Genomic DNA, 27458 nt, shown 5'->3' with positions numbered 1-27458 from the left:
GCATCTGGGTGTGCTCCAAAGACTCTGTCATAAAACTGTTCTTTCCCCATACTGGCCTTTTCCAAACCTGCCCCCTCCTTCCCTTTCTCCCCAGACCATGCAGCCTCTTGCCTACACTGTATTGTAGAATGGTTATGGGGTCATGCCGCAGAAGAGGCGTGTACCTACTCATGTCTCTCATGCATGCTAGCATTCTTGCTGTGCGCTTTCCTTTGGGAATGTGCTGCAGGGCTTCAGATGTGGACAATAAGGGGCTTATGGCACAACAATGCACACGTAAACCTGTACAGTCACAAGTGAAGATGTAATCTTAATGCTCTATTATTTATTTATTTTTTTAAAATCTTCAGTATGTAGAATTGTATTATTCAGTCCTTCTTAACTTTCTGTTTTAATCTTGCAGTGCACCAAAAACTCCCACGAAAGTCATGAGGGATTTTGGATGAGCAAAGAATGTAGAATCAGTCCTAAGCACAAATATGGTATGTCTTGTACACTGCTTTATTCCTACACTTCCTTTTTACTTTGGCTGTCTTCCATCATCTTGTCTTGTGTTCACCACCTCCACTTGTTTCATTAACCATCCGGTAAAAAAAAGTTTCGATAGCAATTCCAGTTTCTAAAGCAGTCAGAGTTCAGTCTTTGAACAGGAACAAAGGAAAATGGGTTACATCCTTGATGTAAATTAAGGGAGTCAATTAAAATTATACCAGGGTTTACTCTCCAACTGTGCTTTATCTTTTTTTTTTTAACCTGACAAGTTAACGGTTAGGAATTGCTCAGTTGTTCCAATTTTGACCTTTATGGTTCATCAGTTTTGCTTTTTCCCCTTCTTATGCCACTGTGTTCCAGGCACCAGAAACAGCTCAATATTCACTAAATGAAAAGCTAACTCTTTCCCTTACTGTTATTTTGACCTGTTTTGTCATGTCACTTCTCTGATGTCCACCTTTCTCATTAGACTTCGTCCCTTTCTTTCTGTGTCATCAGGAGGCAAATCTTTTTCTTCTTTATATCACAGCTTAGATGCCTCTAGTTTCTCCTTGTGTCATGGTGCAGTGTTTTCAGTTACATATCATTATTTCATAGATTCCAAGGCTAGAAGGTAGCTCCTATATAACACACATATGGAATTTCCCCAAAATAATTCCTAAAGCATCTCTTAGAAAAACATCCAATCTTGATTTAAAAATTGTGAGTGACAGAGAATCCACTACGTTCCATGGTAATTTGTTCCGATGGTCAGTTACTCTGTCTCTTAAAAATAGATGCCTTATTTCCAGTATGATTTGTCTAGCTTTAGCTTCCAACCATTGGATTGTATTATACCTTTCTCTGCTAGAGAAGCAATACCACATATTTGTTCCCCAGTGACTAGCAAAGGACATAAAAGGTAATAAGAAGTTCTTTAACTACATTAGGAACAAGAGAAAAACAAAGGAACTTAAAGGTCCTCTGCTCAGTGAGGATGGAGAGCTAATAACTGAAGACATCAAGAAAGCTGAAATTATTTAATGCCCATTTTGCTTCCGTCTTCACTAAAAAGGATAATGGTGACTAGATACTCAACATATTAAATGTTAACAACAAGGGGGAAGGAACACAAGGCAAAACAGGGAAAGAACAGGTTAAAGAATATTTAGATAAATTAGATGTATTCAAATTGTCAGGGGCTGGTGAAATTTATCCTGGGGTCCTTAAGGAACTAGCTGAAGAAACCTTGGAATCTTCAGTAATTATCATTTGAGAGCTCATGAAGGACAAGTGAGGTCCCCAAAGACTGAAGAAGAGTAAACATAGTACCTATTTTTAAAAGGGGGAACAAAAAGGATCTGAGGAATTACAGATCAGTCAGCCTCACTTATGCCCCCTTACTAACATTCAGTGGGGGTGTTTTGGTTGGCTATCTTCCAGTACTAAAAGGGGAAGGGTCAATGGGAAATCAGGACCCTGAGACTGACAGTCCCCAGGAACAATGGGGAGAGGCCAATGCTCCAGGTCAGCCTGAATGACAGGGCAGGCAGGCTAATCAGAGAGTCAGGAGGGTCCCGTCCTCTATGTGAGCTGGAATTGCCTGGGTCAGACAGAGTGGGGCTGAGCTAAGGAGAAAGCAGGGGCCCAAGCTGAGCTGGGGAGCAGAGCTGTGTCAGATCCAGAGGGACCAGAAAAGTAGCCCAGAGAGAGCAGACCCTGTCTTGGGAGCAGAGCTGCAGCCCCAAAGCTAGAGGTACAGCCCAGAGAGAGCAGACTTGCCCTGGGAGGAGAGCTGCAGCAACCAGAGCCAGAGGGGCCAGAAAAGCAGCTCACGAAGCACGTCAGTGCTGGGAGCAGAGTCACAGAAGCAGCCTGCAGAGCAGACCTGTCCTGGGAGGAGAGCTGTAGCAACCAGAGCCAGAGGGGCCAGAGAAGCAGCCCAGGGAGCTGGAGGCAGAGCAGCAGCTGTGCTGAGGCAGAGTGGTGCTGGAGCTGAGACAGAGTGGAGCTGGGGCTGGAGCAGTCCGGAACTGGGTGTCGTGAGCAGCTGGGGAGAGCGAGGGGGGACCCTGGGCAGTGGGCCCAGCACAGGGAGACGCCTCAGCCAGGAGGCTCTGCAGGCCAGACTCGGAGGGGGATTGGTAATCCTGACAGGGCGGGGGCAACACTGGGAAGAAAGGTCCTGCCACCTAGAGCCTGAGAGCGTGTGGCCACCACCAGAGCAAATGTCCAACCCACAGAATCCCTGCAGCACAGCCAGAGCCTGAGGAGGAGGCCTGGGACCACAAGGAACAGACTGTGAACTGCCCTGACATTCCAGAGACACTGTTCATGATGTTCTCTGCCACGGAGAGGGTTGATGTGTTTCCTTTAACCTTTCCCATTTTTCCTTATTCTTTTAAAAATTAATTGTTGATTAAATAACTTGCATTTGCTTTAAATTGTATGTAATGATCAGTGGGTCAGAGAAGTGCCCAGTGCAGAGAGAGTACCCTGGAGTGGGGACACCCTAGCCCCTGTCCTAGGTGACCACAGCAGGGTTGGGGGTCGAGTCTCCCAGGAATCCTGGGCCCAGCCTTGTCGGGGTTACGAGGACTCTGCCAGACAGGAGAGTGGAAGGGGAGTCCTCAAGAGCAGGGAGGCCTCTGGGTAAAGAAAGTGAGAGTGAGGACTCAGATCCTTTCACTAGCCCACTTCACCGGGGTAGTGCAGAAGCCAGGAAAGTTCCCCACAATAGCGGGACTATTCCCCCGCTTACACTTAGATATCCTGGAAAGATACTGGAACAAATTATCAAACAATCAATTTGTAAACATCTAAAGGATAATAGAGTTATAAGGAATAGCCAGCATCAATTTGTCAAGGACAAATCATGATACACCAATCTAATTTTCTTTGACAGCATTACTGGCATACTGGATGGTGGGAACAGTAGATGTGATATATCTTGATTTTAGTAAGGCTTTTGACACAGTCCTGCATGACACACTCATAAGCAAACTAGGGAAATGCAGTCTATATGAATTTACTATAAGGTGGGTACACAACTGGTTGAAAGGCAGTACTCCAAGAGTAGTTGTCAGTGGTTCATTGTCAAAATGGAGGGAGCTATCTAGTGAAATTCCACGGGAGTCAGTCCTTGGACCAATGCTATTCAAAATGTCTTTAATGATTTGGATAATAGAACAGAGAGTATACTTCTAAAATCTGCAGATGGCATCAAGCTCGCAGGGGAGCGGGTTACAACCACTCTGGAGGACAGGATTAGAATTTAAAATGACATTGACAAAGATTGGAGAATTGGGCTGAATTCAACAAGATAATTCACTAAAGACAAGTGCAGAGTACTTCACTTAGGAAGGAAAAATCAAATGCACAAATACAAAATGGGGGATAACTGGCTAGGTGGTAGTACTTCGGAAAAGATGTTATAGTGGTCACAAATTAAAAGAGTCAACAATGTGATGCAGCTATTAAAAAGGCTAATATTTGGTGCTATATTAAATGGAGTGCTTATGTAGGACATGAGAGGCAATTGTCTCGCTCTACTTGGCACTGGTGAGGCCTCAGATGGAGTTCTGTGTCCAGTTCAGGATGCCACAGTTTAGGAAAGATGTGGGCAAATTAGAGAGAATCCAGACCAAAGCAACACAAATGATAAAAGGCTTAGAAAACCTGACCTACGAGGAAAGGTTAAAGAAACTGAACATGTTTAATCTTGAGAAAAGAAGACTGATGAGCAACCAGGTGATAACCTTTAAATATATTAAGGGTTGTTACAAAGAGAAATGTGATCAATTGTTCTCCATGTCCACTGAAGGTAGGATAAGAAGTAATGGATTTAATCTGCAGCAAGGGAGATTTAGGTTAAATATCAGTAAAATCTTTCTAATTATAAAGATAGTTAAGTTCTGGAATAAGGTTCCAAGGGAGGTGGTGGACTAATAGGCAGCAGGTTTAAAACAAACAAAAGGAAGTATTTTTTCCACACACGCACAGTCAGTCTGTAGAACTCTTTGCCGGAGGATATTGAGAAGACCAAGACTATAACAGGGTTCAAAAAAGAACGAGATAAGTTCATGGAGGATAGGTCCATCAATGGCTATGGATGGGCGGGGATGGTATCCATAGTCTCTGTTTGCCAGAAGCTGGGAATGGGCGACAGGGGATGGATCACTTGATCATTACCTTTTCTGTTCATTCCCTCTGGGGCACCTGGCATTGGCACTGTCAGTAGACAGGATACTGGGCTAGATGGAGCTTTGATCTGACCTAGTAGGGCCGTTCTTATGTATTTTCTTATGACTCCATATCATTGGAAGATTTTAAAACCAGGTTGGACAAGCACCTGTCAGGGATGGTCTAGGTTTACTTGGCCCTGCCATAGCGCACGGGGCTGGAATTCTCAAGGTCCCTTCTCACCGTACATTTCTGTGATTCTGTGTGGGACCCCATAAAGGGAGAGGGCCCCGGGTCCAGTCTGAGCCCAAACATCTACACTTCAGTTTTATAGCCCTGGAGCCCAAGCTCCACAAACCTGAGTCAGCTGGCACAGGCCAGCTGCAAGTGTTTTATTGCAGTGTAGACATACCCTAAGTATATTACATCAACACTACTACCTTTATTAGGGAGTATATCCTGCTTGGATTTAGGTGTGTATGTACTTAGTACAGACAGGCTGCTAACTAGAACCCTGTGTCCTGAAGCTTTTATTTTGCAGAGAAATCAACATAGACAAAACTCAGTGCCATGTTTTAAATTACAAAGGAAAAGCTGCCAAAAAAACTAAACAAACCTAGTAATCTGTGTATTTTAGCACTGGCAATAGAATTGCTGTTAATTCAGCTCCCCTGTCAAACTGAGGAAGCCTTGGACATGCTTATAACCTTTCCCAAGAAGGGGTGGGATTAGAAAATCTCTAAGGAAGTATGTCTTCTAGCTTTACCACAGAAAACTTCTGAGATGGCAGTGTGATCTAGGTGCTAGGACACTGAACTCTGTGCCTCAGTTACCTTAGAATGGGGGCAGTAATCCTTGTAAGGAGCTTTGCGATCTACAAGTCAAAAATCTAACTTGTCTAAGATATTACATGCAAAAAACTACGTTAAAAGAATATTAAGCTGTAAAGTCAAGCACTCAAAAGATAGGAAATGCCAGAATTTAGGTTGCCTCTGCAACCTTAATTTGTCTCTTCTTGTGTGTGCTTTATGATACAATCTGTAGTTACATGGTCACGTACTGTTTTTCTCCCAGCTCTTTCCTTTCCCCCAAAGCTCTCATTGATCTCCAAGGAGGAATGAAAGTGCACTCCTTGCCCCCACCCTAGGCTCCCTGGCTCTGTGCAGAGGACTGTGCCTCAAACCTGACTTGGAGACACAGGCACCGACACCAAGGGTGCTCCAGGGCTGGTGCACTCATGGGAAGAAAAATAATGAGTGCATGGCAGCCCCACTGATAAGCTCCTCTTCCTCTCCCTAGCGCCTCCCGCCCACCGGTGATTGGCTGTTCAGCAGCATGTAGGAGGAGCTGGAGGTGGGTGGGAGAGGAGCCGGGGCAGCAAGAGGTAGGGGAGGGGGTGGGAAGAGGTGGGGGAGGGGGCAGAACGGGGCCAGAAGAAGCGGGGGAAGGGGGTAGAGTGGGGGTGGGAAGGGGCGGGGGTGACGGTTTGGGGAAAGGATGGGGTAAGGGCGTGGCCTGGGGAAGAATGGAGGTTGAGTACCGCCCCCCCCCCCGGGGAACTCAGAAAGTCAGCACCTCTGCAGTGGAGGGAAGATGGGGACTCTTGCCTTCCCCCAATTTCTGGTGCTCGCTGAGTTTGTGCGGGAGGCTGGGAAATGAAGTATGGCCCTAGGCCCTACACTCCTCTTGCTTCTGGGCAGAGGTTAGGGATGGGAGGGAGTGGGTTCCCCTGATTGCCTCCTCCTGTCCGTTGTTACTCTCCAATTCTATGAAGAGGTGCCGAGAGTAAAAGGGAGAGCCTCTTGGCTCTGATCTTAGAAACAGAAGCAGCTCTTTTGCCATGCAAGCTGAGAACGCTCTCTTACAGTGTCTGGTGAAGAGCATGCACAGGATTCCAGCCAAAACAGCTCATGAGAGGGATGTGATTATTGTGTTAGTAAAAGAGACAGGAAGTGCAACTGCCTGTCAGCTCACAGTTACACTGTGCACAAAGCACGGTACAGTGCACAAATGGAAAAAATGTGTAGCTTTGTTCACTAACTTTTTTTTCAGTCTTCACTGTCTTATGCCCAGATCCCGTGAAGACTGACACATGCTTAACTTTGTGTGTTATGGCCAGAACTTTCAGAAGGACTCGGTACCCACAATTGCGGGCAGATTTTCAAGAGTTCAGCTCCTATTTAGGAACCAAAATAAGAAGCCAATTTTTAAAAAGAATTCAGCATGTTGCTGCTGAGCGGTTTGGAAAATCTGGCCTTTATTTAGGTGCCTAAAGGGGAGCTGGGAACTTTAGAAAACCGAGCTCCAATTGTGAGTGCTCAGCACTTGAAAGTCTAGCCCCATTGAAGCCAGTGGGACTACTCACAGCGTGTAAGGTTAAGCACATGTATAAGTGTTTGTAGGATTGGGGCCCTAGGCATTAGGTGTAGCAATAATAGGGAACCCCTTTTCATGCACAAATGTGATTTTTCAGGTTGATAGTGTCTCATTAATGTAATGGGTGGGAATGGCAAACTTCTCATGTTCTGTGACATAACCCACAATATTTGATTTACCTTGTTGCTGATCTCCCACAGAAATGGAAGGAACAGAAAGAGGTATTTTATATTTATATATTTCTATCAAATAGCTGCCCTTCTAAAGGAATTATTAATTTGCATGACATACAAACATTCTATTGTGCACCAGAAGACCTTTATGCTGATTCCGCTATTATTGAAGGTTGGTGTCCTCTACCAAGCAATTATTGATCTATAATCAACTTCCTCAAATATCCAAGAACATTATGTCTCCTTCTAAAATCATCTGTTTCTTGCTCTCTTTCTTTATATTGCAATTAAGAGTACCACAGCTACAACTAAAGGGAGTTACAGATCGAGACAGCTACTGTAATTGTTATAGATTAGTTTGATTACAGGGATTTAAAATAATTCTCCCTACCTTCCTTCCCCCCACCCCCAATGGACAAGAGACTCTATAAAAATTCTTGGATATTGAAAAATGTCCCACAGTTTGAGCAAATCGGTTAAAATAAATAGCAAGCTGTCCTTGATTTCACATTCATGCAAAATAGATAACACTTGCACATATATAGCCAGTAATGAAGACACTTAATATGTTTATATTTAAGTGAAATAAAGAATTCTCTCTAAATTAATTCCTAATGTACGTGGGTGTTTCACTCTCTTTAACATGTTAAAGCAGCCTTGTTAAATGTGAACTGAAAAATATTTTAAATCTCTTTTAAGATTCTGAATTAGTACCGCCATATAGATGTGCAGACTTAAAAATTACATATCAATTTGCACTTTAAAACAAAATATTTACTAATCAATCTGGGCTCAGTCCTGCAGGATCATGTCCATTGTATTCAGTTACCTGCCAAGACCTGCTGCAGTCAAGAGTCCATATTTTCCTGGCAACCAATGATGTCCCAAACACCTAAATCAGAGTAAGAGCTGCAGCTGTGTGATTAATCTTGGACTATGATCTCCTAAGGAAAACATGGTTGTGCCTGTTAGGCCACTATGTAGATTTGGATGATGTTTGTATTACTGAGGGTATAGTAGGGAATGAATTATGTCCTAATATTTTCAGGATGATCATCCCAAATCTGAATATTGCTGGAATTGGACCTTCTCTCTTCCCCTCTGCTCCCAGGCCTATCTGATCACTCTTATCCTCTTTACTCCTTTCATAAAATCAGGGGAGACGCACCCATGCTGTCTTTGAGCCCTGATCCCTCTGTGAAGAATGTGTAACACTGTGAATGTCTCTTTTCTTGAGCTATCTCTGGAGTTTAGGGTTGCAACACTAGGTTTGCTCTTTTTCATCGCTTCCCTGAATGCCAGTCATTCATTCTTTCTCCCACTGGCTACAGGGAAGGGGAGTCCGCTCATCTTTGTCCTGCCCTCCTAGAAGAGGCAAGCAAGGACAAATTTCTTCTTTCTCCTTTACTCTTCTCCCTGTGTTGGTAGAAGGAAGGACAGAGGACTCAATGGCTCAGAAACCAACCCCTTCTGCACTAAGCAGGCCATGTGGGAAGAAGCTGATCTGGGCACCTTCACGTTTGACTTTGCCTTCACTACTGGACCTGGAAGGGTGTTCAACCCCTACGTGTCTGCTACTGCAGCCGAAGGCAGCTGCATACCCAGATCGTGAATATTTAGGGCATATTCAAGTGACTGAACAGCACTACTATTCATGCTGTTCAGCTATGTTATTCATCCCTTCTATGGAACTGGTGGGGAGATTGCCACCTATGGTGCTGCAGCAAGCGGTTTACTGGGAGTCCGTAGGTTCTGAGACTGTTTTTTGTTGGGTGCACTTCTGTTAGAAATACTGGGCAAAATTTTCAAAAGTAATTAAGCAACTTGAAAGTCAGTGGGGCTTAAAATCCTAAATCACTTAGGGGCATGTGACAGATCTGTCAGTTTCCTGCAGTAGCCTTGAAAAACCTTTTTGTATTAAGTTTATGTATTATTTTAGGCTACAATTGTATATAACCTCTCGGGGGGGGGGGGGGGGGAAGGGGTGTGCAGAGCTGTGACCGATGTAATCACCGGAAGTTCAAAAAACTATACTGAAAATGTGCCAGACAAGTATGGACTTTTGGGAGAATAAGTTTTAAGTGGATTTCCTGGGGATACCCTAGGGAGATGTTAATTACCCAATTCTTGCTATGGAAAACCCCAGCCTTTTGAAGCTACTCCCTGAGGAGAAAGTTTTTGTCTGTTCATTACCTGTTACCGAAGGCCAAGATCAAAGGCCCAAGCTGTATAAAGAAACCGCTGCTCTGCCCAGCATGGCTTCTGGTTCTGACCCTAAGACAGTTATGAACATGTAGCCATGGGGAAAATCCAGTTGTGGATTTTGAAGGACTGACACATACCTGAGCCTGAGTTTGGAGTTGGGGTGACCGCTGGTAAGATTTTAGCATGTGCGTAGATTCTTTTTGTTGTTTGTTTTGAATGTTTTCTCTGTAATGCTTTTACCTTAAGAATAAATGTGCTTGGTTATAAAGAGCTGTATGGTGACAATATACTGGGCATAGCCTCTGGAGAGAAAGCAAAGTGTAGACGCTGTCCCTTTAGGTGGTGTGGCTTGTTGGGAATATCACACTGTGGGCAGGATGCTATGGAGCTTGGAAAAACACTGGTCAGGAGGGAGACAGACACAGGCTTTTGCCCAAGAGAAGTGACAGCTGGAAGCTGTAAATCTTTATGAGGGTGTCTTTGGTGGACCACAAGGGAGGAAGTGTGTTTGAAAATTTTACCCACTAGTTCAGGGGTTAGCAACCATTGGTACTTGGCCCATCAGGGTAATCCGCTCTCAGGTCACGAGACATTTTGTTTACGTTGACCGTCCTCAGGCGTGGCCCCCCACAGCTCCCAGTGGCCACAGTTCACCGTTCTCGGCCAATGGGAGCTGCAGGAAGCGGCTCGGGCTGCAAGGATGTGCTGGCCGCCGCTTCCCGCAGCTCTGCACTAGTTAAATCTTAACTCCCCTGTGGACATAAAAAAATCCATGGCAGATTTTAAAAGAGCAGGAGTATTTTTATATTTATTGTGTGCTGTCTCTGTTAATACTCATTTCACACTTGCATTTCCCCCCTTCATTACCAGGGGGCAAATAATAGTTCCCCAGGTTCATTGTTTAAAAATCCTTCCCCAACCATACACACACACACACAAAGATAGTTATGGATTTTTTTTCTTGTTTTGTCATGACTAAACGCTATGCGGTGAGTCGTTATGGGCTCTATCTCTTACTTAGCTAAGGGGAAGATAATGGTGCTTCAGTTAAGTACTTTAAAATCATCAGCAATACACTGATTAGCCGAATGTCAACAGAGGAAATAAGCCATATAAAGTGTTGTGACATTTTGGTGAAAATAAAAACAGGTATTTGAATCATACCAGAATGAAATGAGAAAAGGAGTACTTGTGGCACCTTAGAAACTCAAGTACTCCTTTTCTTTTTGCGAATACAGACTAACACGGCTGTCACTCTGAAACCGGAATGAAATGTGCTCTCTGAATTTTTCATCACTGCACCCACCTCAACAAATGCACAATGCTTTTCTTGTTAAAATGATTCCTTTAAAATTTCAATCAGCTGTCACCAGCCATTGATCATGGACCTCAGACTGCACCCTCCTTTTCTGAGTCACACCCTCATAAAACATCTGTAGCTGCTTTCCCTCGTATAATGAATTTTTGCCATTAGTGTATCATCACAAGCTCTTGCTTGCATAGATGCATCTTGGTTTTAATTTTTTTAACTGTGCCAACTGAAATAGGAATAAACTGCCAAAAAAATGCAAGCACAATAAAAACAGGGCTACACTTTCAAAGGGTCTCCCTTAGTTGCAATCTTAAGCCTTGATCCTGTGAACACTTAGGCGCATACTTAACTTTACACACATAAGCAATGCTGTTGGACTCATGGGGAAGACCCATGTGCATAAATCATGCCATGTGGACAAATGTGTTCAGGATTAGGCCCAGGGTGTTTCCTAAGGAAATGTTTCATTGTTGAATAACCTACAGGAAACAATTAGCACAAAGGCCTAACGAGCCAGGAGACACTACATAGCTCCCTTTGTGTGTGTGAGTGAGAGAAAGTGTGTGCCAGAATTAGTTATGTTATGCTCATGCAGCTGCTTTTAACATGAATTCTGTAGAAGTGGGTAAAAGTTACTTCTGGTGTATGCGTCTTGAAAATGTTATGCCTTGGTTTACTGTGCCCTACAACTTTAAAATTGCTAAGAACTCTGCCCGCATGCAGAGACCAGGACCATTTTGTTATCAGAGCTACTGCTGCCAAGCAGTCTAACATACCAGGCCTTGTATGTTGATGATTTAATTTCTTGTTGTTTTGCCTAATCTAAAATGAATCATTATAAACAGGAAGTATGTTTAGTTCTTTGTGCATGGAAACGTACACAGCAATATTGGGTCAAATTCGGCTCTCCGTTATACCAATGTAAATCTGGAAAAACTCCACTGAGTTCATTGGAGTTACTCTGGAGGAGCTGAGAGCAGAAATTGTCCCAGTGCATTGTTTTAAAATTAAATCTCCAATATTCAGTGCATCTTTCTCAACTTGACATTTTAGACAATTTGGACAAGGTTGTTTGAATACAGGCTTGTGACGCAGCAGAAGACCAAACCTGATTTGCAACAAGCAAGGAGTTAACTTCCGCACAGATGACACATGGGAGACCCAGGTAAGTTACAAAAGAGGGCTTACAGGAATGAAGGAAATTTTATAAGAACAGTATCTTGCTAGGCAGAAAAACTATGAGCTGGCAGAACTCCTATCTATTGATTATAAGCTTTACCTCAAGATTGGAGTTTTTCTGTTTCTCTTGCTCGAGATAAACGTTTCTTCTCATATTTCTTATACACTGTCTGTCTTTTCCATTGCTGAACCAGCCAATGACCTCTGCTTTCCCTCCCTGTCATATATAATTTTGCAGGTACTGCATACTTTGTTATGTTTTAGGATTTTTGGCAGGTAATACTGTAGCTTTTAATCAAGTCCACATCAGCTGTCCAGTAAGCTTCATCCTATACCTCCAGACTAGAGTGCTGTAAAAACGAGGATCGGTGTCTCAAGGGAAATACACGGTGTGACGTTATTGATGTAATCTGGGACCGTATAGATCACTGTTGCAACCAAGGTCCTGTAGTGGCACCAAATCTTGTATAAAGAGGGTCAAATAAGGTGTCTAAGACAAGGTTATGGTTGGCTGGTTATGATTATGCTATCTGTATGCATGTATCATTTTTGTATTAAAAGTTATAAGTATTGGCTCTATACCCGCTGTGTTTCAAACTTATGCTGTGCTTCTGGGTGACACCCCAGACAAGTTGATGTCAGCTCTGCCTAGCCTGCTTGATGGCCCATTAAGGACCAGCTGCTATACAACTGACCCATTGAGAGAAGGCAGATACACCTTGTGACTCAGCAAGGCATGCAGGGATGAGGCTGTGGACAGAACTCTGAGGTTTTTCCATGCCATGTGATGGACATGGAAAGCAGAGACCACATGGCAAGAGAATATAAAAAGCTGCTGCAGCTCCTCCATCTTGTCTTCAATCCTGCTTCTTACCTCTGGAGGGGCTTTGCTACAAACGGAAGCTCTACACAAAAGACTGATGACCCATCCCAGCTGTGGATGTTTTCCAGAGACTTGATTTATACCTGAAGTTTATTCTATCACTGCTACAAGCCTGAACCAAGAACTTTGCCATTACTGTATGTAATTGATTCCATTTAACCAATTCTTGCTCTCATAGATATCCTTTTCCTTTTATGAATAACCTTTAGATTTTAGATTCTAAAGGATTGACAACAGCGTGATTTGAGGGTAAGATCTGATTTGTATATTGACCTGGGTCTGGGGCTTGGTCCTTTGGGATCTGGAGAACCTGTTTTCTTTTACTGGGGTATTGGTTTTCATAACCATTTGTCTCCATTACTGTATGTAATTGATTCCATTTAACCAATTCTTGCTCTCATAGATATCTTTTTCCTTTTATGAATAACCTTTAGATTTTAGATTCTAAAGGATTGACAACAGCGTGATTTGTGGGTAAGATCTGATTTGTATATTGACTTGGGTCTGGGGCTTGGTCCTTTGGGATCTGGAGAACCTTTTTTCTTTTACTGGGGTATTGGTTTTCATAACCATTTGTCCCCATAATGAGTGGCACTGGTGGTAATACTTGGAAACTGGAGCGTCTAAGGGAATTGCTTGTATGACTTGTGGTTAGCCAGTGGGGTAAAACCAAAGTCCTCTCTGTCTGGCTGGTTTGGTTTGCCTTAGAGGTGAAAAAACCCCAGGTTTGGGCTGTAACTCCCCTGCTTTAAGCAACTTGTCCTGAATTGGCACTCTCAGTTGGGTCCCACCAGAACCAGCATCGTTACACAGGGACCTTGAATTTCGTGGTGGTGGTGGTAAGCATTCCAGAGAATAACTTTACTTTCATTAGTAAATTTGATGAAGGGTACAGAGAAAAATATATTAACAAGTTTAGAAGATGTATTACCAAGTTTCTCTGTATTGGGATAAAGGATTCAAAGACAGGAACAAAACATGTATATTGCAGAATGGAAAATATCCTTCTGTAATCTTTCTTGACATCTTCAGATTCAGACAAAATAATGAAACTGGGTATTTTGCAGACTATAAAACAAAAAAGATTTGCCTTTCCAGGGAGGAGATTTTCAAAAATGTCTAATGGATTTAGGAGCTCAAGTACCATCAAATTTCAGTAGAGCGCAGGCTCCAGCATCAGCCAGATGTCTACAGCACAATTAAACAGCCCTGCGAACCTGAGTCAACTGGCATGGGCCAGCTGTAGGTGTTTAATTGCAGTGTAGATGTACCCTAAAGGGCCTACAGTTAGACTGTGCCTGGCCCTAGGCAAAGTGTGCAAGAGATAATGGCCTAGAGGGTAAGTTGCTAGCCTGGGACTTGGATTCACTTCCCTCCTCCAGCATAGATTTTGTGCCTGGTGTTGGATAAGTCAATTAGTCTCTTTGTGCCTCAGTTCCCCATCTGTAAAATGGGGATAATACTATCCTACCTCACAGGGGTGTTGGGAAAATTAGTCCATTAAAAATTGAGAAGCACACAGATACTACAGAAATGTCTCTTGGTCATAGGAGGGCACAAGGAGCCTTTGCTCTCTTGCACCTCTTTGCAGTGGCTAGGCATAAGGGCAGTCCTTTTCGTCCATTCTAGTATCCCACAGTCACCCAATAAGACAGAAAGAGGGGTGGGGAGGCGGCAAGGCTATAGCCCATCCCTCTTCTTCCTTGGCAAGCAGAGATGACAGCAGGTTTATTTCCTTCGCATGCCTGGTTGCTCTTAAACACACTGTATATGCCCTCGAAGGTCTCCCTGACTCTGTGCAGCCCTCATCTTCCCGCAACACAAGCTAATGCCTGATAGTCTCAATGTGGTTGTAAAACATGTTTATTGTGTTAGTGACAGTTGTTGCAGGAGTCCACTCTCTAGACCTGTGGGGGGAAAGAAAGAAATGGTGCATTTTGGAAGAAATTTCTTAATTCACTGGGTACAGTAGCTGTAAGAACAAGGCATTAGGAGAGGACATAAGACACTGGAATAGGGCAGTCATAGTGCATCACCAGGCAGGTGACCTGGGAAGCAGGGGGGACACAGTTAGAAAATCAGAACAGGTAGATAGGGCAGCAGGCAGGCCTCACCCCTTGACACTAATTCAGCCAGCTGGGATCCTGTAACTAGTTTTCACGCTACTTAAAGACGTCATGCTGAACTGATGAACCACATCAGTAGAGTAGCTTGTCTAACTACTGTAATTTCTGAGAAAGAAAGTGTGGTAAAAAATTATGTGCATGCATCTCACCTTAAATTGTTAAATGAAGCTCCCAGCTTTGTTCTAAATTATTTATAGCTTTGCATATGCAATTTGCTTCAGCCCTTAGTCAAGCTAAATTTAGTCCTTTCTTAAACTGACTTAGCAGGCAAGAGTACTGAGGTTTTTTTAAAAAAAGGCTCAGGGAGCAGGGAGGAGAAACTGCTGAATTTTGTGGTGTTCAGCTTAAAATTTTTCTTCAAAGAGGTGTTATATATTCTGTTGAAATTTAAATCACTTTTTTCTATATGAAGCTGTTTCATGCATTTATTATAATGCTGGTAATAGAACAAATACATCTTATATTAAAAACTCCTAGCAGGCACCATCAACTTCTTGCATAACAATTTTTTGTTATGAATGTTCACCCAGAGTAAAAAGCATCTAATAAATTCCAAAAAAGAAATATTTCTATTCCCTTTTGTCTTAAATTCTAGATGCAGTTGGAAATAAATAATGGATATACTCTTTTGGGAGCCATAACAAAACTAAACACATTACTTTTCTTTTATTAATACTGATATTTGCGGAACGTTCTCTCTAGTTGTACTGATTATGAATTTGTTGTTTACCCCACATTTCCATGATGTGTTCTGAAGCAATGGCAATTCCTGTCAGGGAAAAGCTGAGGTAGACTTGTAAGACTGGTGTGACGGGTTCCCTCAGGTGCAACCTGGAACTGGGGTACTGCTGAGCTCTCTGTCTTATCAACCTGGATTCCCTCTCACACTGTGATGCTGTGGTAAGCTGCAAACCCCTCCAGGGACTGCACTTGTACAGACATCCATGGGCAGGGATACACCCAACTGAGTTACATGAATGCTTTCGCCAGCCACTCATGAACCAACAATAGATAGGCTCCAGCCAATTCCCCACAGCTCCCCAGCCTAGGACCCCAGAGCTGTACCATCTTTTCCTGGTCAGAAGCCTGACCAGTGTAAGTTTATTACCCACTCCGCCCTCCCTCAGTGTGGAGGGGACATGCACCAGCTCCTGTTCCTGAGCAGATTTCCCAAGCACTCCAAGGAAAAAACCTTTAGTTAAAAAATAAAACAGATTTATTAACTACAGAAAGATAGATTTTAAGTGATTATAAGTAGTAGGTATATAGATCAAAGTTGTCTCCTAAGAAATAAAAGTAGAATTGCAATCTGAGTTCTGTAAACTAGACAGGATTTGAATCAAGCAGTGTCTCACCCTGATAGTAAAGTTCCTTCATACACAGGCTGAAATTCCTCTTTTGATCCTGGAACCACCTCCCCAGTTCAGTCTTTGTTCTTCAAACCTGTTTCCAGGTGTTGAGTTTTGAGGGGAGTGAGGACAAATGATTATGTCACTTCCCCTCCTTTATAGGTTCTTTCAGCTTGCTGGAAAGATCTTTTTGCTATGACGTGAGTCAAGTAGTGTCCATTGTCTATGTGCTCCCTCTGAGAAGTCTTCGTTTTATACAGATCCTGTGATAGTCCTGAGTAGGGTGGATTCCCCTTAATGGGCCATCCACACTCTCTGGCTTCTCAGTTGTACCTGAAAGGCTGGTTGTGGGTGTTTCCAACCTCACAACATATTTCAGTAACACGCACATAGCAAAATTTCATAACTTCACATACAATGACAGCACAGACAATCTAACAGGGTATTAATGTTCAACAGATCAAGCCTTTTAGAATACCTCACAAGGCATACTTTGTACAAAACATATCATATCATCATGGTAAATGTGGGCTGCCTGGGTGCTGCTTTGAAGCACAGCTTGCTGCACCTGGGAATGAGAGAGGATTTCCAAAAAAACACCAACAACCACAGCAACTGGGGAACTCAGTCAAAAAGCAGGCAGAGTGACTCTAAATAAAAAAAATGGCAGTCAATGAGGGCCATGCAAACATTCTAGCACATCTTGTAGTAACAGACATTGTCTTGGGTGGCAGGCAGCTGACTATATAGAAAATTAAGCGGCCAATCCAAAGACCATTGAAGTCAATGGACTTCAGTAAGCATTGGATCAGGCCCTAATCTGATTTTTCATCAGAATGCTTTCTCCTACTCATAAGATGCATTCAGAATTTTTTTGCACTTGCAGGCTTTTATTTTTCTTTCTTGTAGCTGCTCTAGTTGCAGCAATGGCCTCTTCTTGCCAAAAATTAATTATTGAGTGCTCTGATGCTTTTATCCAACATTTTCCAAAGTCTGTCTCTTTTGTGTGTATGTGTGTGTGTATTGGAGTGTTATGCTTTTTCTGCTCAGGGTGAACAAACCTCTCAGATTTATTCCACAGTCCCCTCACCTAAAAGTGCTTGTGTGGTGACATTTTTATAAAGAGCTGGGTTCCAGAGAATGCTTGAATATGTAGTGAAACAAAAAAATGCCCTGCTCCAGAAACAGATTTTAATCCTCACCCAAGTGCTAGTTCTCTTTACAATAAAAATAAAAATCCTTGTGTTTTTAAGCTGCACCTGTTTCTTATAACTAGGATTTCACATACATATTTTATGGTAATGTATACTGACATGTTTATACTGTATGAATGCCTCTAAGAGGAAGCACTGTAACTGCCTATCTGGATGGAGAGACGTATGTTTGCTGAAAGATAGGGTTATTGCTTTGAGTGAACATATGCTGAGTTCCACTGATGTCAATAGGAGTTTTCCCATTAGCCTCAGTGAACCAGGTTTTGGCTAAATTTCGGTTAGTTTTTGTGTTGGTCTTCATTAGAACTCTCATAACTGAGAGATACCAAGGGCTAGAGCCCCTAATTTGATAACAGACACACTAGTCACTTGACTAAACATATCAGATTAGAAAGCATAAGTATAAAGTGGGCCAAATATTGCTCATGCACATAGTCTCATAGAAATCAAGAGACTCCCTTATGAAGTGAATGGGGCTACACACAGTGCACAGTCAACCTATGGAACTCTTTGCCAGAGGATGTTGTGAAGACCAAGACTATACCATGGTTCAAAAAAGAACTAGATAAGTTCATGGAGGATAGGTCCATCAATGGCTATTAGCCAGGATGGGCAAGGATAGTGTCCCTAGCCTCTGTTTGCCAGAAGCTGGGAATGAGCGACAGGGAATGGATCACTTGATGATTACCTGTTCTGTTCATTCCCTCTGGGGCACCTTGCACTGGCCACTGTCAGAAGACAAGATACTGGGCTAGATGAACCTTTAGTCTGACCCAGTAGGGCCATTCTTGTGTTCTTCTTATGTATTTTATTATTCTATTCCATAACAAAAAATAAAATTTTACTTTCTTTTTCATGAAACTTTGCTTTTAAGTAAAATCTGGAATATTTTTGTCATACTTAATTTGGCTCAATTATTTGTTTTAATTTGCTGCCAATTTTTTATTCTGTTTTCAGATTTGTTTTCCAGACTTACAATCCTTTACAACTAAATCCTTGACTTATCTACAGAGAAAGAGTGGGAGTAGCATAGACAACAGAAGTGTAGAACTCCTTATCATAGCCTTATTATGCCAACGTGTCTGTTCAGGTTGGACCACCTCTAGAAATGAGAGGGTAACTCAGTCTCCAACCCAGTTCAATATCTGGCTTCTCTGATATTGCAAGTAAAATGCCAATAATTTTTATGTGTTTTTCTGGCATGTGGCACTCGTCCACTAGGAATTAGAGGCCATCATACTCAGTGCTTCACTTAGGCCACTAGTCTAGTCAAAACTGGTTTTGACTGATCAGAACAAAAAAAAGTCTGAAATTTTTCTTGACTGGTATACTCTTTTCTTTCCCTACAATTGAATAAATCAGATGACAAAGCAGATTTTGGCCCATCTCTCCGAAATCATTACTATGCTGACACTAAGCATAAGAAACTTCTGCCCAATATGAAAAAAGCAATATGACAGGTCTTTTGCATAAAGTGTCATCCAAACCTTTCATATAATGTTCCTCCTATCATTTTTTATCCTAGTATCCTTAAAAATGTAGGCAAAGAACATACCTAAAAGACTGTGCAAGGGAAAAATTCGGGAAATGAGATGGCAGCATAAGAGACGTGATTTATACTCAGCCTTTACAAAAATGATGAGCACTGTGGCATGTCCAGAACATAAACTGGAAACCTTTCATTAGATAAAGGAACTAGTTTCTGTGTATGTCTGCATAATTTAACACTTATACATATATAGTGAGAATATGGTTGTAGCATTTTGCCAAATAACAATGGACAGCAACAAATTATAGTCACGTGAATTTTATTTGACCATTTATAGCTGCAGAATGTTACCAATCAGAAACAACCATAGAATCATAGATTCTATGATTCTATGGTTGTTCATAGAATTATAGAATATCAGAGTTGGAAGGGATCTCTGGAGGTCATCTAGACCAATCCCCAACTAAATCATCCCAGCCAGGGCTTTGTCAAGCCTGAGCTTAAAAACTTCCAAGGAAGAGGATTCCACCACCTCCCTAGGTAACGCATTCCAGTGCTTCACCACCCTCCTAGTGAAAAAGTTTTTCCTAATATCCAACCTAAATCTCCCCCACTGCAACTTGAGACCATTACTCCTTGTCCTGTCATCTGCTATCACTGAGAATAGTCTAGATCCATCCTCTTTGGGTCCACCTTTCAGGTAGTTAAAAGCAGCTATCAAATCCCCCCTCATTCTTCTCTTCCGTAGACTAAACAATCCCAGTTCCCTCAGCCTCTCCTCATAAGTCATGTGTTCCAGTCCCCTAATCATTTTTGTTGCCCTTCGCTGGACTCTCTCCAATTTTTCCACATCCTTCTTGTAGTGTGGGGCCCAAAACTGGACACAGTACTCCAGACGAGGCCTCACCAATGTTGAATAGAGGGGAACGATCACGTCCCTCGATCTGCTGGCAATGCCCCTACTTATACAGCCCAAAATGCCATTGGCCTTCTTGGCAACAAGGGCACACTGTTGACTCATATCCAGCTTCTCGTCCACTGTCACCCCTAAGTCCTTCTCTGCAGAACTGCTGCCTAGCCATTCGGTCCCTAGTCTGTAGCGGTGCATTGGATTCTTCCGTCCTAAGTGCACTTGTCCTTGTTGAACCTCATCAGATTTCTTTGGGCCCAATCCTCCAATTTGTCTAGGTCCCTCTGTATCCTATCCCTACCATCCAGCATATCTACCACTCCTCCCAGTTTAGTGTCATCCGCAAACTTGCTGAGGGTGCAATCCACACCATCCTCCAGATCATTAATGAAGATATTGAACAAAACCGGCCCCAGGACCGACGCTTGGGGCACTCTGCTAGATACCGGCTGCCAACTAGACATGGAGCCATTGATCACTACCCGTTGAGCCCGACAATCTAGCCAACTTTCTACCCACCTTGTAGTGCATCCATCCAGCCCATACTTCTTTAACTTGCTGATAAGAATACTGTGGGAGACCATGTCAAAAGCTTTGCTAAAGTCAAGGAATAACATATCCACTGCTTTCCCTTCCTCTACAGGACTAGTTATCTCATCATAGAAGGCAATTAGATTAGTCAGGCATGACTTTCCCTTGGTGAATCCATGCTGACTGTTCCTGATCACTTTCTTCTCGTCTAAGTGCTTCAGAATTGATTCCTTGAGGACCTGCTCCATGATTTTTCCAGGGACTGAGGTGAGGCTGACTGGTCTGTAGTTCCCAGGATCCTCCTTCTTCCCTTTTTTAAAGATTGGCACTACATTAGCCTTTTTCCAGTCTTCCGGGACTTCCCCCGATCGCCATGAGTTTTCAAAGATAATGGCCAATGGCTCTGCAATCACATCTGCCAATTCCTTTAGCACTCTCGGATGCAACGCATCTGGCCCCATGGACTTGTGCACATCTAGCTTTTCTAAATAGTCCCGAACCACTTCTTTCTTCACAGAGGGCTGGCCACCTCCTCCCCATGCTGTGCTGCTCAGTGCAGTAGTCTGGGAGCTGACCTTGTTCGTGAAGACAGAGGCAAAAAAAGCATTGAGTACATTAGCTTTTTCCACATCCTCTGTCACTAGGTTGCCTCCCTCATTCAGTAAGGGGCCCACAGTTTCCTTGGCTTTCTTCTTGTTGCCAACATACCTGAAGAAACCCTTCTTGTTACTCTTAACATCTCTCGCTAGCTGCAACTCCAGGTGTGATTTAGCCTTCCTGATTTCACTCCTACATGCCCGAGCAATATTTTTATACTCATCCCTGGTCATTTGTCCAATCTTCCACTTCTTGTAAGCCTCTTTTTTGTGTTTAAGATCAGCAAGGATTTCACTGTTAAGCCAAGCTGGTCGCCTGCCATATCTACTATTCTTTCTACACATCGGGATGGTTTGTCCCTGTAACCACAATAAGGATTCTTTAAAATACAGCCAGCTCTCTTGGACTCCTTTCCCCCTCATGTTATTCTCCCAGGGGATCCTGCCCATCAGTTCCCAGAGGGAGTCAAAGTCTGCTTTTCTGAAGTCCAGGGTCCGATATCAATAGTTAGTAAACCTGAACCCCACAAAACAGAACAAATGAGTTAGATATTTCTTCTTGTCCTCTGTTAGGAGTATTGCTGTTTTAAACCACATCTGAAATCTTGGTATGATAGCACCAACCTTGATATGAGATGATTTACCATAGGGCCTAATCCTGCAGGGTGCTGAGAACCCTAAATTCCTATTGTCCTCAGTGGGAGTTGAAGATCTGGCCTTTGCTTATTTACATATGCTGTATCAGTTAGGGCTATAGTTTTCATTTGGGTTGAAATAGGAATGTATCAGAAATATGTCATTTGAGGAATAGAAAAAGTAAAATATAAAAATAAATAAATATTAGAGGCCTGAGTACTCTGTCACTTACACTGGCATAGATCAGCAATAACTCTGCTAAAGACAATGTAATTACATTAGTGGAAAAACTGGTAAAAGCAAGGGGAGAATTAGGCCCCTCTGAATCAAATCTTTTTTTCAAATTCTGGTGGGGACAAAGAGAGACATACCCACATACATACAAATAGACACACACTTTTCTTTCCCTCACACCTAACATAATTGAGGCACTTTCCCTCTTTGAAAATCACCTCAGAGTAAGCTTTCTCAAGTAAAGGCCAAAAAGTCCATGCAATATGAGCAGTAGTGTATATCTAGATGCTCCGGTGGGTGCATTCTTCCCAAAAGTAATCCTACCAGCACAGGGCAAAATAGCATAATTGGGTGACCCAACATGATGCAGAGTGCTAGTTTGTGTTGCATTCCCAAGGAATACATTGCTCACAGCTATTGTAGCTATGCTATGCTTCTGTTGGGTAGCTGCATTTGTGCCTGCAGGCTTCTGGTTGGCCATGTCTTCTTTTCTTTCTCATCACACCTATTTTCTCTGATCTGTGCTTTCCTTCATTTGCAACTCAGATGGTTATTCCCATACATTTGTGCACTAGATTAGGATTAGCTGTAAATTCCTGTCCTTCCTCTTGCCCTGTACATGCTGTGTTCTCATACTTTCTTGTCTCCAAACACGTTTACATGGCAACAGGCTGAAATTAGCCCACAAGTTTTTCTAGTAGAATGTAAAAATTTCAAGGATGAAATCCTGGCCCAAATGAAGTCAGTGACTTCAATGAAACCAAGATTTCACCCCAAATGTTCAAACTGGTTATAAAAAGCCCTACAAGATACTAAACATCTCCAATAAGAAGCCCTCTCAGCTCACAGGATGGAGCCCAAAATGCTGTGGAAACTAGCAACCAATACAAGCCCAATCCTGTATTCTTGGTTAGCGTGATTCCTGGGTGTGAAAAGAATGAAAGAATGGGCCCTATATGGTTTACTCCTCTAAAGAATTCATCTTATCCTGTCCACAGTTCCATACTTCATTTTTTCTCATTCATTTTGCTGAAGGGAGCCCTCCTTAAATCATAGTCTATCATCCTATAAATTACTTTGTTCGTATGCCACTGCCAATTCTACATCACCCTTGAAGCAATCAGTAGGAAAACCTGCCTCCCTGTTAATTCAGGAGGAGTAAATGTTTTCATTACAGTAGAGAATTTAAAACAAAAAAACACCACGCGTGTCACCTTACGTATTTTCTTTTCATAATGGGATGGTGGAAACCAGACTGTTTTTAAAGAAAAAATATTTTTAAGATGTACAGCTGTACTGTAGTCTCATTAAAATACAAATTTTGTACAACATGAAGAGATGGAAAACAAAACAAAATAATAAAACATAACAGAGCATATTTTAGTGGTCCATTAATCTGTACCTTTGGTAGTTGAAAGGGTGAGGTCTCAATATATATGAGGTGTTTGTATTAATTTACCAAAAATAGCCTGCATTAGTTTGTTTTCTATCAGCTTCATGCTCTGTAAAGTGTGTTCCAACTTTCCTAAGATGCTGTTGTAGGTAATTTTATTGTCACTAATTTTATGGATTGATACTATGTATCCTGTAATTTCTTATTTAAAAATTGAGAACATTGTAAAAGAAAAACAGCACACTCCTTTACCCCATTCTAATTATTAATTAAATCTGTTAGCACAATTAATACAGATCTGGATTCTGCAGTCTCTTATTTTTGTGAAAAAGAACTATTCACTTCAGTTAGGTTTGCAAGAGCTAGTCTATAGAATTTAAGCACAAAAATACCGTTCATGAATGTCTTTTTGGTGATTTGAGAATCTAACCCGTCTTGGCAGGCCTGTTGGTCAAATATGCTTCACTTATTAAACACCATAATTATAGGAGAGTCAAACTGTGACAGGTCTTGTTAGACTCAGCAAATGGCCTATTTTTCATCAAGAGGCAGCATACAGTTCATGACATTAGCTCTTATTTTCCACAGTCCACATCTTGGCTTGCACCACAGTTCCAATAATTTGTTGTCTAGCTATTGATAAATCAGCTGGAGAAAAAAATGTATACAATATACCTTATCATCAAATCATTGTTTTCTAAATCATTAAACCCAAAGCATATGTATGTTAGTAAAATTGCTGACAGCATAACACAGGATAGTATGCCTGTTACAAATTTTATTGATTGGTTCTCTGTTTCACTACTGATGAATCATTGCTATCTCTGTTTACTGATGCCAAAATAATGCATTTTCTCCTGGTAGATGAATACAAGTAAAATAAATATTCAATACATCAAAAGGCCACCATAAGTAGGTTAAGGGGGAATTGCATTTTTACATAAAAAAGCTGTTTGAGAGGAAGTGTGGGCTAGTGGCTAAGCTGTTACTAGATGTGCAAGTCACAGTGATTGGCAAGAATGTTTTCTATCATTTGGCAAGAAGATTGTCTTTCTCTTTTATATGTGGGCCTTCCCACACAATCCATTCTGTTGTCACCTCATGGTTAGATCATTGCAATATGCTCTACATGAGGCTATACTTTCACATTATAAAATTGCAGCTAATGTAGAATTTGGTTTCCCAATTGTTAACTGGTATTTCCCCATAGTGCTCTGTATTGGCTACCAGTGGATTTCAAGATGATGTTTAAGATGTTGCTATATCATGTATGGGTCCTTTGTATGATACTGCAGCATTTCTGATCAACTGAAGTGCATGAGCTCCTAGGTGCCTCATTTAAATGGAAGGGATCTGATGGAAGGAATTCTTGGTGAAGGATCTTTGCTTTTTGAATGTACTTCCTTCCTCCACATCGTCTGACCCTTGGTCCACCAGAGACTGGATTTAGGGACATTCTGGTCACACTGCAAAGCTTACCTGTTCTCCCAGTTCTCTTCTAATGGAAGAATCTAAGTTTTGGAGTTGTGGTGAGGAATGGATTTGGAAGTTTCTCACTTTTGAATATTGGGTCTAATCTGTATGAATTATAGGTATTATTGTATTTTGGACATGCTGTCAGAGATTTGGATTTAAGGGACACTTTTTAAATAAATCTAAATTTAAATAAAAATAGATAAAATATAGCAGCTTTTAAAAAGCCCATGTTCTGCTGTTTTAAGGCATACTTCTGAAATGCTTACTGATACTTTATCCCTCAAAAATGAAAAATGAAATATCAGGTTTGTGAAAAGGCATAAAAAGATATGCTGATGCTCAGATGTTCTCTTTTTATAAGAACATTAGTTATTGTTGACCCACCTTCCATAATTCATGTCTTCTTAGATCTACTTGACTTTTTATGCTGACATTTTTACCCTTGAATTTCAGTGTAACTCACATTTCAGCACTGGCATCAGCAAGTATAATCTTTGCCCCTGAAATTCCATAGCCTGTCAGTACCAATATTTGTGCCACTATATAGTACTGGATCTGCTTCCATATTGGCTTTTGGAACATCTCATTTCAATCAAAATGTAATTGCATTAATACTCCATTAGGCTATATGAATGTAAAATGTAATTATTCAATAGACGAGAAAATATAGCAATGCTTTCATTGGGGATGAAAAAAGCATTTTGCATAAAATAAACTATGAGATTTAAATCTGAATTTACCTTCTGCATCACATATTATACTGTGCTTGGCATTTATAAATGCCAGATGTGGGCCAGAAGTCTGTGAGCAGAGGTATCTCTATGGTAACAGGTTTCATCTTTCAAAGATAGCACACAAATTGCAAACGAGGTAAATTGCAGTCTGATTTTGCATTGTCTAATGCATTGTGAAATTAAATCTGGTGCTGGTGCACCTACTAGGACCTGACTATGAACATTTCGAGGGAATTTGTGTGTTTAGCATATTTATTTAAACATATTTGAATCTAGCATATAAATTATTAGCAGTATATTAGAACAGGAAATCCAACTTGTTCCAATATCTTCTCACCCCAGGGAGTTTCAGCAAAAATTTACTGATAAGTCTTCCATAAACCATAGGTGCAAAGTGTGTAAGAGGCCCCTGGTATCCAGAATGTTGCCCCTGACCACACTATCCCTTCACTCAAAGCCAATAAATTATTACTTCAATAATCTTGAGTGATGAATGCTGTCTCATTAGACTGTTTCATTTCTTTTGTCATTGGCACATTTTATTAAAGTTGGAGAATTTGCTGTTGAAGTTCGGTGGCATATTGAATCAGAGTGCCCTGGTGAAAATAAAGGTATAATGATTTATATTAGCACCTTAAAAAAAGTTAGTCTTTGGATCTCTTTTGAAGGCAGATAGTATAGGATAAGGACCAGAAATTGAAATATGCTTACCCAGATTTGTATTGATGCATGTATAACTTAGTCTAAGCATTAGAGAACAATCCAGAGCAATGACACTCTAACTTGAAAAGTTGGAAAGTCATTTTGTCTCCATAGCCTCGTTCCCTGTCATTGTAGCAGATAAAGGAACTATGATCCAGCACAGAAAAGGAGAACTACAAGGAATGTTTCACAGTCAGCAAGCTCAAATGACAGATAAAAGGCAAATGCTAGATTTAACATGCCTTTCTCAGAATAAATGATGTTGTATAACACTCCTACTCCCTTTGATTTTCCTAGTCTCTGAAGACCTTCCTCCTCAGTGCTGACCGTTATGCCTACAGCATGGCACAGACAGTCACAACAAAAGATAAAACACTCCACAGCTTGTTAAGAAATAATAGCTGTGTACAAACTGGGACTGGAAGGAGCAGCAACCTAGATTGTGATCTTGTCAGATTTTGTAAGCTAAGTAGGATCCAGCCTGGTCAGTACTTAAATGAAAGACCTGCAAGGAACACAAGAGTGCTACAGGAAGTGGTCTTGTTAATTCAGCAGGTGCACACCTCCATCCTGTATCAGTACTGAACTACCTCTACAGCACAGTCTTAGCACTATTCTGCTGGAGATAGCAGGTAAAATTATGGTCATCCTCCCTGTCACTTGTCCCACATATAATCTGGTCGGGAAACGCTTTGTGTTCAAGCAACACTTGAGCTAAAGAAGTCTTTATTTTTGGCAGTTTTTCTTCAGAAGTTTCAGGTTTTCATCGGAAAATCAAAAATTAAAAAAAAAACCAAATCAGATCAGTTTTTGATTGAAATTTTTCAGTTTTCAGTTAACAAAAAACACACAAATCAGGTTTTTGGCTGAATTTTTTTGGGTTGCAGAAAAGAGTACTTGGGTTTTGGGGTTTTTAATGAACCCCCCACATTTAGTAAAAACATGCATTGCCCACTGAATTTCCATTTTGCCCCCCCCCCCCAAAAGAAGCAATTTTTCATGGAAAAAGGTATTGAATGAAAAATTTAGACCAGTTCTAATGACTGTGCACCCCCAAAGTGTGTGTCCATGCTGTGGTCCAGATTCTGATGTCAGCTACATCAATATAGATCCAGAGTAACTTCACTGAAATCAATGAACCTAGACGGTTAGGTGCTTTGTAAACTTCACTAGATGTCTAGCTGCATCTTTGGGTGCCTACAAATCTCTGAAGCTCTGTCCCTAAGGCACTGGCTTGAGGTCATTTGGGAAGTCCATGGGGGAAGTAGAACCCAGGTCTCTCAGGGC

General features: G+C 41.7%; 1 long non-coding RNA gene across 1 annotated transcript; it reads left to right on the top strand.

Annotated features, from left to right (window-relative positions):
• The first annotated feature begins 408 nt into the window (after positions 1-408).
• Positions 409-26674, top strand: LOC122464847. Its single transcript, XR_006289242.1, has 3 exons — positions 409-482; positions 11773-11884; positions 26469-26674. It is a non-coding gene; the product is annotated as an uncharacterized LOC122464847 (long non-coding RNA).
• The last annotated feature ends 784 nt before the right edge of the window (positions 26675-27458 follow it).

Source organism: Chelonia mydas, chromosome 3 (assembly GCF_015237465.2).
Source record: "Chelonia mydas isolate rCheMyd1 chromosome 3, rCheMyd1.pri.v2, whole genome shotgun sequence".
Classification (NCBI taxonomy): Eukaryota; Metazoa; Chordata; order Testudines; family Cheloniidae; genus Chelonia; species Chelonia mydas.
Note: the sequence above shows the minus strand (reverse complement) of the source record. Positions and strands in the feature narration are given on the sequence as shown.